Source organism: Stegostoma tigrinum, chromosome 26 (genome assembly GCF_030684315.1).
Source record: "Stegostoma tigrinum isolate sSteTig4 chromosome 26, sSteTig4.hap1, whole genome shotgun sequence".
NCBI classification, from domain to species: Eukaryota; Metazoa; Chordata; class Chondrichthyes; order Orectolobiformes; family Stegostomatidae; genus Stegostoma; species Stegostoma tigrinum.
Genome location: NC_081379.1, coordinates 34,089,899 through 34,103,154, shown reverse-complemented (window position 1 = coordinate 34,103,154; position 13,256 = coordinate 34,089,899). Strand labels below are relative to the sequence as shown.

The window sequence follows — 13,256 nt, the reverse complement described above, 5'->3', positions numbered from 1 at the left end:
TCGATTTATGTGATTTATTCATCCACTTTATTTCGGTTGCTCCACGCAGTCAGGCACAAAGCTTAAGGCTTGTCTTTTTAAAATTCCTTCTCCTATTCCTGCTACTTTTTAACAAATCCTTGTTTGATTCTCATCTTTGATTCCTCTGTCTATCACTTCTCTTATTTTCCTTTCTGTCTTTTGTTCTTGTCCTTGATTCCTCTTCTAGTAGCTCCTTGATAGGTTCTCATTCCCCTAATCACTGTAGCAAACTCCCCCTTACACATTATTCCCAGTCCTGTCCAGGTGTAACCCATCCAGTTTACACTGGTCCTACCTTCCCCAGACCTGATCCCAATGCCTGAGCAATCTGAAACCCTCCCACTCACACTATCTATTAACTCATGTGTTCATCCAATATATCCTGCTATTTCTACTTTGAATAGCATATGACGCTGGCATTAATTCTGAGATCACTACCCTTTGAGGTCCTATTTTTCAGCTTGCTTCCTAACTTCCTATATTCTGTTCTTAGGACCTCATCACTTTTGTTTTAACCTCTGTCATTTGTCCATCCCTGTCTGGCTGAAACATTTACTTATCAGAACTCCACATCATCAGAGATGCCTACCTCTATCTCTGCCTCTGCACTAAACAGCAAAGAAAATTACAAAATCTGATAAAGCAAATATGATTCACTCAAAGACACGCAATCTATAACTCAGTGTGAAGAATGCAAGCTGGGAGCCATAAGATGCATGGCAACACTAAAGAACGATGCATGAGATGCATGACTGTCTTGCTAGCAAAGTGGCCTGGGAGCAGAATACAAGTCTCTAAGTGTCCATCAGCTCCAAAGTCAAGTATTGAAGGGAAGACACGGGGCCTGATTTGGTGTAGGGCTGAACATTGTGATGTGCTATGGCTGGTGGTTTGCCGATACTGAGTTGCATGGATGACGGATCGAGCAAGTAGGTGACCCATAGACCAGGCAGGCATCTTGTGCAGCAGAAGCAATGGCTTGTTGACAGGGGCATGCATTCATCCAGCTGCGGTCGCTAGGTACCCATTCTGCTGTGCATGCTGGGGATTTGGGCCGCCTTGTTTTTTAGCAGTGGAGAGGAGAATTGAAGTGAGATGTAAAAAAGATGAGTTGCTACTGAGATGTAAATGCGTTGAGCTAAAGTAGTCACCACTCAATGGTGAGATTCTGAAGTCCTCTTTTAATGCTTGAAATGAAGATAGAGAAGATGTTTCTCTGCCTGGAAATCTGAGTGTTTTACATTCTATTTTGCCCCCATATTCACCTTTACTCTCGCCAAAACGGAGGGGAATACTCCACCTGATGTTCCAGGTGGGGAATTAAGTCCGAGTATCACATTGTTCCATGTGCTGATCAGATCAGATACTTTATTATGGTTCTTTTATTTTTCTGGCCATGTAAAACATCAATGCTTGAGCAAGCACATGCAAATTGTGTAACAACAATTCAAAAATAGCAGAAGACTGCACATCTGAAATAAAAACTAAACTGCTAGAAATACTAAGTGGATCTGGCAATATCCATATAGAACACAACAGAAGTCAACTTGAAATGTTAACTGTTTCACTCTCCACTGATGCTGACAGGTTGCTGAGTACTTTTAGTTCTATTTTTATTTATAGTAACAATTCAAGCCTGTTTTTGCCTGTTTTTGTTCGATTTAGCATGCATGCAGGAAGTTTTCTTCAGTTTAACATTGCACTGTATCATTTTAACTTGCTGTTTACTTTGATTTCATTTCCTGCCTGCCGTAGCATACTGATTTCAAATTCCTGGAGAAAGTGAGCCACCTCAATTATGTCGACAGAGATTCACAATAGCCACTTCCATTGTTTCAGTGAGTAATCACAAGTTCCTTCAGTGCTTGTACACTCTATAATACTGAGAAGAACACCAACGAAACATAGAAATGTAGCAAATTTACTGCGCAGAAGGACACGTTTAGTCGATTGACTCTGTGTTCGTCATGGCATGGAGACATTCCCTACTATCAACCTTTAACTTGGTAAGAACAGCCGATATGAATCAGATGAGGATGTGTTATAACAACAGCACAAAATTTCCGTTACAGTTGTTCAAACTCAAATGAACACAAGGAAATTTACACTTGAATGTGTTCAGTTCTGATTTATGTGTTCCTGCCATCTTCTACTGAGATGTAAAATCTCCCCAATTTCACGGGTGCAAATCTTCTGATTTGGCAACTAATTATCAAATACCCAATGCATTTTCTGATGTAAATCTTATCATCCTCTCCATTTATATGCTTCTACTTCCTTCTCTTCCTGTTTCTGATTTACTTAGGGTACAGCTTTATTTTTAAAACACTACTGTAGTTTCCTTTCTCAGAGTTCTTTTTGAAGTTTTAAGAAAATAGAAAATAGAAAGCTGTCATGCGATTGAAGCTTCCTCCACTGAATATTTGGCTCTTCAGTAAGCAAGGGTCAAACATCTGCGAGTTGGAGCTTGCCGTTATTTATAGCCGATGTTTGAGAATGAATGTCTGCAAGCTTTTTAACTGAAGGAATACAGTCTACCTTATAATTTCCAAAACAGCTCACCTTCAAACATCCACTTGCATCCAGCATCCTGAATAGCAAATGACGAGTTGAAACTTTGTCAGGATTTCTCTTACTTAACGTATGAGACTTTAAGTCCGATTGTCATGCCCCTCTTACTGCTTTGGTGGAGATCAGCTAAATGAACTCAGGCCAGTGAATAATCCTGGAATTTCCCACAGTGAACATGGCTCAATGCTCATTAAACAAAGGCTCTGGGTCATCAGGAGACCTTTAAAGCTTTTTATTAAAAAATAGATCGAAAGAAGCAAAGTTAATATTTCTGGTAAATGACTTTTAATGTCTGGTTAATCTTTCCAGCATTTTTTTTAACTTCAGATTTCAAGCATCCAAATAGAGTTGCTTTAGTAAATATAATAGGTTGATTTTGTATTATTGGTGCATTCTGTGACAATACTCATCAATATTCTCTTAATTTAGTTTAACAACTCATGCAAGTGAAGAGGTTGCAATTTGCTCTGTTCAGACTTCAAGTGTGACCTGTGCAGGTAAATCCTTTCAGGAAAGGACTTGATTTCTCCCTGGGATACATTTGTAAACAAAGATTTTGCTCTAAGATTAGAACAGTTCACAGTAAGTGGTGATGTGACATAAGGAAATGTGGCAGCCAATTTGCATGCAGAAAGTTTCCATACAACAAGCTAAAGCACTGTTGATTAATTGTGTTCATGTCATCCAAGACGTCAAATTAACTCCCTGGTTTTTGAATAGTGCTAGGAGATCATCTATGTCCACCTGAGGGCAGAAGGAGCCTTGGTTTAATGTCTGACCTTAGAAAGAGCCCTTTAACAGTGCAAAGTTCCCTTAGTACTGCACTCAAATATTGACCTAATCATTCACATGGTGACTGTTTTCTTAAAAAAAAACACACTCTATTCTTCTCAGAGTTCGGGTGTCTCTGCAAATCCAGCATTCATTGTCCATCCCTCACCACCATTCAGAATGTAGAGGTGCTGGTGTTGGGCTGGGGTGGACAATGTCAGAGGTCACACAACACCAGGTTATAGTCCAACAGATTTATTTGAAAACACAAGCTTTCAAAGCGCTGCTCCCTTGTCGGGTATAGTAAACTTCACCTGATGAAGGAGCAACGCTCAGAAAGCTTGTGATTTCAAATAAACCTGTTGGACTACAAGCTGGTGTCATATGACCTCTGATTTTACCTTTCAGAAATTGGTGGTGAGCCAAATCCTTTAACTGCTGCAGTCAATGTGGTGTGAGTCTCTTTTAGTGCTATTAGAAGTGGCGTCCCAGAATTTTGACTCGGTGCTGATGGCTAAATCACACAACATATTTGCAAATCAAGATTATGTATGATTTCACCGGAAACTTGCAGACAACGGTGCTCTTGTGCACCTTCAGTCCATTTCCTTCCTGTTGATAGAGTTTGTGGATTTGGAAAACATAATCAAAAAGCATTGGCAAGTTGCTGCAGTGCATAATATCATTAGACATAGGGGCTGAGGTATGCCATTCAGCCCCTTATGTTTGCCATTCAATGAGAATATAACTGATGTGATGATGCCCACTCCACTTTCTTGTCTGTTCACCATAACCCTTGATTCCCTTAGGGATTAGCAATCTATCTCAGCCTTCAATCTACTCAATGACACAATCTTAGCAGCCCTCTATGTTAACACATTTCACAGATCCACTACCGTATTAAATGGGTGCCCCCTTACTCTGAGATTATGCCCTCTGGTCCTAAACTCGTACAAGAAACAACCTCTCCACATTCACCCTGCTAACATGACCTCCATGCCTCCAAAAAATCTTTAGTTCGTTAAGGTCTCCTCTTATTCATCTAAACTCAATAAGTACAAGGCCAAGCTATTCAACCTCTTCTCAGAAGAAAATCCCTCCACACCCAGAATCATAGAGTCCTCACAATGTGGAGGCAGGTGCTTCAGCCCATCGGGTCCACACCAACCCTCCAAAGAGCATCCCATCCAGACCTAAGTCTCTGCCCTATCCCTGCATTTCCCATGGCCAATTTAGTTAACCTGCACATTTTTGGACTTGAGAGGAACTGGATCACCTGGAGGAATTGCATGCAGACATGGGGAGAATGTGCCAACTCCACACAGACAGTGGCTCGAGGCTGGAATTGGACCCAAGTCCCTGGTGCTGTGAGACAGCAGCGCTAACCACTGAGCCATCATTCCACCCATCTAGGATTCAGGATTCTAGGTATCAACCATGTGAATCTTCCCGAGGCTGCCACCAATGTCAGTATATCCTTCCTTAAATAAGGGGATCAAAACTATTTAAAGTATTCCAGATGTGGTCTGACTACTGTCTTGTAACATGTGAGCAAGTCTTCCTACTTTCATATTGCAGTCCCATTGAAATGAAAGCAAATTTTCCATTTGCATTCTCTATTAGCCAATGAGCCTAAGTGTTAGATTTTTTTATGATTCATCCACAAGGATTTTCAAACCCTTTTCTGCTACAGTTTTCTTCAATCTTTCCCAATTTGAATAATATCAGCTGTTTTTTTCTTCGTGCTTAGTGCATGTTGTAAAGGGCACACATTGCTGTGACTACGCGCTGGTGGTTGAGGAAGGAAATGGTTATCAGTTGGGCAGTCTCCCAATCGAATGAATAACCTTCTTTTCGATGGTGCTTGTGTGTTGTTCAAGACAGTGCCTTCAAAGTGGTAGAAGTTCTTGGGCAGATGGGAGTTGAAACACTGAGCACAGAACACCGATCTTCTGACTTCTGACTAACAGGGGAGACGACAGCTTAGTGGGATTATCGCTGGACTGTTAATCCAAATACCCAGATAATGTTCTGGGGAATCTGGGTTTGAATCCTGCCATGGCATATGGTGGAATTTGAATTCAATAAATATCTGGAATTAAGAATCTAATGATAACCGTGAATCTATTGTCAATTGTTGGAAAAACCCATTTGGTTCACTAATTTCCTTTAGGGAAGGAAACTGCCTTCCTTATCTGGTCTGTCCTACATGTCACTCCAGACCCATTGCAATATGGCTGACTCTTAACTGCCCTCTGGGCAGTTAGCGATGGGCTATAAATGCTGCCTGGCCAACAATTTCCTCATCCCATGAATGAATAAAGAAAAAAAAAACTTACCTTTGCAGTCACAATCTTTATGTAGCTGGTCCTGTTAATGCCCAGGGTGTCATTTTTGGAGAATTCCACAGTCATGATGCTGTTTCCTTCATAGTGTACAACTTCAGAGGCATGCCAGTTAGGACTCCAGGCAAGAAGATTTTTTTTTGATTTCCAATTCCCAAGAACTTCAATTTTGTTTGGTGTCCTGTACACCACATTTGGTCAAATGTTACCTTGAGGTTGACAACAGCTATTTTTACCTTACTTTGGTCTTCAACTCTTTTGTCCATGTTTGAATCAATGCTGTAGTGAGGTCTGGAATTGAAAAGTCCTGGTGGAACCCAGCCTAAACATAAGTCATCAGATAATTGACCAGTAAGTGGCTGAATGAATTTGTTGGCTTGACTGTAGCTGTGTTGGAACAGTTTGGCTCAAATTGCAGTTCATTTTGGAGCCCAAGTCTAAGCAACACAGTCCAGATGTTTTCAGGATATAAGGCAGTTTGCCTCATTTCTATCCTATTGTGACAGGTGAATCAAAATTGGCTGACAATTGTTATTTAAAATGCTGTGAACCTCAGAAGGAGACTGAGATGGATCATCTGTGTGGACATGGTCGATGAGGAATTAGGGCTACTAGTACTGAGAGTGCAGTCAGAAGAGACAATCATACAAAATACCCATCTCTTTGTTTACTTTCCACTCTCCCCCAACTCCTCTGTTGCTATTTGGATGGATGGTGATAGCATCAGGATGGCAGGCATGTGCAGGAAGCAATGGACCATCAGGAGTCTTGATATATACTCTACTGATTAGAAGGATGCTGTGAAGTGGCCCAGGCAGCAGAGGCATTGTAAAACCACCACAATAGTCACCTGCATTCCACTTTGTGGGGCTGCATGGCTTTTACGATATTCATGTTGCCCTCATGTGTGCAAGTAGTATATTGAAGACTTTGTTAGTCAATACCCAATCTCTGACTTGTCATGGTGGCCCAATGTTTTATGGTGGTCTGCCGCAGAATGAAGGCCATATGAAGGGTGCCAAGGGTCAGGTGTCGGTGTGCATCTAGCACTGTATATGGTGTCAACCCAGATGAATGTTGAGGAAGTGGCATCTGTTTTGACTTTAGGTCAACATGATAGAGGGGATCTAATGTCTCTAAAATCACTGCAGTGGTCTAGGTAAACTGTAATACAACATTTCTTTGCAAGCTATCACTTATTTGTAGCCATTGATTGACACCAGCTCTGTCTGTCTCCGTTAGACCTCCAACTGTCTTAGACATGTCATGTAACATCACCATCTTGGGCAGCACGGTGGCTCAGTGGTTAGCACTTCAGACTCACAGCATCAGGGACCCGGGTTCAGTTCCAGCCTCGGGTAACTGTCTGTGTGGAGTTTGCACATTCTCCCCGTGTCTGCGTGGGTTTCCTCTGGGTGCTCCGGTTTCCTCCCACAGTCCAAAGATGTGCAGGCTAGGTAGATTGGCCATGCTAAATTGCCCGTAGTGTTCAGGGGTGTGTGGGTTATAGGTTATAGGTCTGGGTGGGATGCTTCAAGGAGCGGTGTGGACTTGTTGGGCCGAAGGGCCTGTTTCCACACTGTAGGTAATCTAATCTAATCTAATTACATCACGATGCCACAGGGTCCACTATTCCCCAGGTTTTGAAAGGAGTACATCCCAGAGTTAACATGAAATGCCTATAAAAGAGATAATAAGACATGCAGATGCTGGAGTAGAGATAATACAGTAGGGAGCAAGAGGAACACAGCAGGCCAGGCAGCATCAGAGGAACAGGAAAGTTAATGTTTCCAGTTGGGACCCTTCTTCAGAAATGGGGTGGGGGTGGGATTTAGGGGGTGGGGGATAGAGTACAAAACTAAATAGAGAGAGGAGAGGTGGGTGTGGAAGGTAGATGGGATGGTGATAGGTGAGTGCAGGCAGGCAGTGGTGGGGATTTGTCAGTGAGGTGGGAGGAGTGGATCGGTGGGAGAGAAGACAGACAGGTTGTGTTAGGTCAAGGAGGTGGGGATGAAGAGGGATGGTTGGTCATGGGATGAGGTGCCGTGGGAAGATTTTGAAACTGATAAAGTCCACATTCAGACCATTGGGTTATAGGTTCCCAAGGTGGAATATGAGGTGCTGCTCCTCCAGTTTCTGGGTGACACCATTGTGACACTGGAGGAGCCCCAGGGTGGACATGTCATCCAGGTGGTGGGAGGGGTATTTGAAATCATTTACAACCTGAAGGTGATGTCGTTTTTCGCCAACAGGGCGCAGGTGCTCTACAAAGCGGTTTCCAAGCCTCCTCTTGGTCTCACCAATGCAGACGAGGCCACATCGGGAGCAGTAGACCACATCAGTGGATATGCAGGTGAACCTCTTTGTAATGTGGAAGGTTTGTTTAGGGCCTTGAATGGAGGTGAGGGGGAGATGGAGAAGCAGATGTAGCATTTCCTGCGGTTGTAGGGAAAGGTGCCAGGGGTGGTGGGACTAGTCGGGAATGTGGAGCGGATGAGGAAGTCGTGGAGAGAACAATCCCTTCCCCCAACAAAAATAAAGACTGAATCCCCCTTGTCCTCACGTATCACCCCATCAACCTCCAGATTTGACAAATCATTCTTCACCACTTATGCTACCTACAATCTGACCCTACAACCAAAGATATATTTCCCTCCCCAACTCTATCTACCTTTCGAAGGGACTGCTCTGTCTGTGGCTCCCTTGTCCCTCCACAATTCCCACTAGCCCCACCATCGCCAATGACTCACCCTGCAACTGCAGGAACTGCTACACCTGCCCCTACACTTCCCCATCACCTCTATTCCAGGCAAAAAACAAACCTTCCATATCAGAGAATGGTTCACCTGCACATCTGCTAATGTGGTCCATTGTATCCCCTGCTCCCGATGTGACATGGACTATGTCAGTGAGACAAAGCGGAGTCTCAGAGACTGCTTTGAAGAACATCTGCGCTCTGTTCATGACAAACAACATCAACCTTCCAGTCATGAACCATTTCAACACCCCTCCCACTCCCTGGGTAACATGTCCATTCTCCAGTGTCACAATGATACCACCTGGAAACTAGAGGAGCAGCACCTCATATTCTGCTTTGGGACCCTACAACCCGATGGCCTAAATGTGGATTTTACCAGTTTCAAAATGTCCCCAACTCCCAGCTTCATCCCATGATCAACTGTCCCTCTCATCCACTCCTACTTGGCCTGACACAACGTGTCCATCTTCTCTCCCACCCATCAGCTCCTCCCTCATCACTGGCCAATCTCCACCACTCCCTACCTGCACTCACTCTCACCATCCCACCTACCTTCCCCAGCCCACCCCTCCTGTCTCTATTTATTTGAGCTCCCTTCCCTACTCCCCATTTCTGAGCAAAGGTCCCGACCTGAAACATCAACTTTCCTGCTCCTCTGATGCTGCCTGGCCTGCTGTGTTCCTCCAGTTCCACACTGTGTTATCTTAGATGCCTATAAAGTATGCATTGTAGGAGACCACACACTGTTACTTTTTCAACTATTGACTGAAAATGAGAAAACTAGACACTGTTTTAAGCAAGGATATAAGAAACCCATGTGCAGCTTACAAAACAAGAAGAGTTAATCAATGTATGTGCAACAATATTACTTCTGGGAACGCAATGCCTTGACAAAGTGGCATCACCTATATATGTGTTCAGGGCCATTCTGCCTAGAGTCAGTCTTTTGATTGGGTTTTCAATTAGAACTAGTTCTCATGGGTTCTGGAGAGCTCAACATAGCTACAACTCTCCGATTGGTCAGGTTGTAGCTCAACATAAGCCCTCTAATGGGAAAGTAAACAGAAGGAGATGGAAGCCCTTGAATCTTGCAACACCAACACTGTCCATCTCTCTATTTCCTTCCTCTAGAAAAATTGTCTTCTCCAGCTGTCTGTTGATAAAGGAGGTAGAATTACATTCAAAGTTTGAAAAAAGAATGATGTCTAAACCCACAAGAACAGAAAGTACCACAAGTCCAACCAAGCAACCAGTAAACTAAAGACTGATCATCACTGTGCAGATAACATCAAGGCATCGTAAATAAAAGGAAAGGATTGTAGAATCAATTCATTTAGTTTTGTGGTTTTTGAATTGGTGATACTGAACTCGGATCCTCTGACTTCCTTTTCCCTCCACTCATAAGCTTTGTGTTTCATTCTGTGTGTGCCTGTGTGAATTTTAAAAGGGGTAATAATTAAATGACTTAAATTAGATATTCTGTGAACACAGCAGGCCAAGCAGCATCTCAGGAGCACAAAAGCCGACGTTTCGGGCCTAGACCCTCCATCAGAGAGTCTAGGCCCGAAACGTCAGCTTTTGTGCTCCTGAGATGCTGCTTGGCCTGCTGTGTTCATCCAGCTTCACACTTTGTTATCTTGGATTCTCCAGCATCTGCAGTTCCCATTATCTCTAAATTAGATATTCTGTTTGCTTATTGTTTCTTGTTAAATAGTGATTTTACTAGTTTGCTTTTATTCTGTGTTGCAACTGGTCAGAGGAAAATTGGGATTTTCAGTAATTTCAATGAAGTTCAACATTTATTGCAACTCTGGGAAAAGACGGGCTGGATTTCCAACACATTACCCCCGTGGGTCATGACAGTATGCAATCATCTGCTTCTCCTGCTTGTTTTTCCCTGGTTAAAGAATGCAATCCATTTAGGCTGTTGAAACATGGAGGGTCAATTACCTCTTTAACACAGCAATGATTGTTAAGCGGGACAAGTTGCAATATGAGCAGCTCCCACGTGAATAGAGCTAGATGTCTACCAGTTCACAGTTTTAAGCACCTTCACAGGATTGGATATATTGTCCTAAACCTGCTCTGAGCCTGCAGTCATGGCTGCCGAGGTGACAGATTTCAGTGAAGAAAACCTGCAGCGGTGCCAACAGTTGTCACAATCTTTCCCAATGAACTTGAAGTGCAACAGGTTCAATTGGAACTCCCTGGATAAAAATGGCCCCTTACTGAGAGGCTTTCACCCCCTCCTCCTTCCTCTTCAGCACCAAAATGGCAGCATTGCTTTCAAATTGCTGTTACAAAATGACTGACATCACGAGCTGCCTACGCTGTGTGCTTCAGGCAGAGTTATGAGTATGTAAATGATTCAGTAAAATGCTGCTGGTGCAGTTCACATCAGAATGCTGAGGACAGCATTTTGCAGCCAAAATGAAACACCTAGCACTGAACAACCAATCACTTTGGAGTGAAATGTTGCAGCCAGGCAATCATCACATGGTCAATATTCATATGTTTTCATGCATACACTTCACTGTGCAACAAGGGTTAAATAGTATGACCATTATTGTAAAACATACAAGACTATTATGAATGGCCCCATTATTATAAAATACTGTCTACATTCAAGCATGACAGTTCAAAAATATGCAGATAGTAAATTATAAGGAGCAGTAAGAAAAGGGGAGATTTAGCATTGCAAGTGGCTGCCAGACCTCCCAAATAGAACCTCGACTGGAGCCTTCCCAGCAAAAGACAACAGATAAGAATCAGCACACTAAGGCAGAATTTTGCTGGAGTGATTTCATGAACATACAATTTTTGCTTTCATTTTCAAACAGATTTAATTATTAATTCACCCCAAATCTTGTTCTGGTGCCACTTTTTTCTTTCACTATCAATAATTTGCCTACTTTAAGCACAAGGGCCTAGGCCAGTTTAAAATGCCCAGCAGAATCCTGGCTCTAACTATTGAAGTATGCTTTTTTTGATTCGATGTGTGATCACAGGTAATTAAATAATCAATTCATGAGACAGTGAGAGAAGGTAATCTGTTTAACTGCTTTGTTTATAAATATCAGGTCAAACAATGGCAAATGATAAAAGTTGAGAAGTTATTTGGGATAAATTTGCACTATTGTTTGGAATCGTGATCATCCTTAATGCTTTCTCAGTTAAACCACATTTGAATTGGAGTGTAACAAAGTGTGGAGCTGGATGAACACAGCAGGCCAAGCAGCATCTCAGGGGCCTGCTGTGTTCATCCAGCTCCACACTTTGTTATCTTGGATTCTCCAGCATCTGCAGTTTCCATTATCAATGAATTGGAGTGTATAGGTTCAAGTCCAATCCTGAATTTGAGCTGATTATCCAATTCAGTCTGGAGTGCATATAGTCTCCTTAAAATGAAACACCAAATCAAGGACATCTCCTTTTCTGCCATTCAACAACAACAACCTGTATTTGTACAGCATATTCATAAGACCATCAGAAATGTATCATAAGGCTGGCACATTTGGATGCCAAAATTTGTGGATGTAGTGTGCATGTGCCTGAGATGTTGGTGCTGGTGTCCAATACTGAGGTCCATCAGAGCCAGCAGAGAGCTGAATCAGGCAGCATCAGAGGAGGGTCCCAACTCGAAACTTCAACTTTCCTGCTCCTCTGATGCTGCCTGGTCTGCTGTGTTCATCCAGCTCCACACTGTGTTATCTCAGACTCCAGAATCCGCAGTTCTTACTATCTCTGAAAGAGCTGAATCAGTCAGGTATCCATTCTTGAATGAGTGCCTTGAATGTCTTGAATGAGTTTCATAAGATAGAAAGCCAGGTTCTTAATGAAGTGAGTATCAACTTTAAAAAGTGCATGTAAAAGACAATAACCTGTTTAATCAGCAACTCATTACTGCTAGTGAGAAACTTGCTGCACACCTTGCCAAAAGCATCAAAAATGGAGCATGGTACTGCTGCCATTAGACGGGTCTTGACAAACATCCTGACTAAGTCTGCAATCACCCTTATTGTAGCCTACATTGCTCCAATCCCTATGAGAATCTGTGCAGTTTCACTGGATATAAGGAAATCAATGGCAAAAAGATGGTTGAATGACTGTAGAAATGAGGCAAATGGAGGAGCAAAGATGAACCAGTTGGAAATCAGGTGAACATAAGAGCAGGGCTCTCCTGAAATCAAAATGAAAGTTTATCCCTTAGCATAGGTGAAACCTTGCTCTAGGATCATGCTGCACACAGAACGTCTGCAACATTGTTTATTTAAATGCAGTCATTTAACAACAACTGAGGTGTAAACAAAGTTTGGGGCTCCCTGGGATGTAATAAGATGTCATGCCAATACTGGTTTTTATTTTTTGTGTTTCAATCTGTCAAGAACCAAGCTAATGGCATAATGGTTAAGATGCTTATTTTATATTATTGTGTTTAAGATTGGTGCTCTATGATGCAACACTTTCACTGTTAATTTTCCCTTCCTCCTTAGAATTGTCACCGAAATTCACCAGTATATTGAACCTGGAAATCGAGTTTAGTCTTTTCCAAACCTGGAAGCACTTTTGTTTTGTACATTGAGTTTAGACAACTGCTTGTGAAGGTAATCACAAAGAAATGAAGATATTATGTTCATACCAAATGTCCTGTATCTGCTTTTAATTAATACCATTCATAGGTATGTGTGTGCTTTGGTGGGGAAAGGTGCAGAATAAAAACATAAATTCCAGAATTGAGAATGTAATTAGTTTTCTAGAGAACACAGAACATAGAGAAGTACAGCACACTA

General features: G+C 42.3%; 1 long non-coding RNA gene across 2 annotated transcripts; it reads left to right on the top strand.

The window, feature by feature from the left end:
• Window positions 1-1,786: 1,786 nt before the first annotated feature.
• Window positions 1,787-13,028, top strand: LOC132211005 (uncharacterized). Of its 2 annotated transcripts, none has more exons than XR_009447286.1 (3): window positions 1,787-2,027; window positions 7,961-8,061; window positions 12,960-13,028. It is a non-coding gene; the product is annotated as an uncharacterized LOC132211005 (long non-coding RNA). The 2 variants fall into 2 exon arrangements; XR_009447285.1 differs by lacking the exon at window positions 12,960-13,028 and adding an exon at window positions 9,598-9,754.
• The last annotated feature ends 228 nt before the right edge of the window (window positions 13,029-13,256 follow it).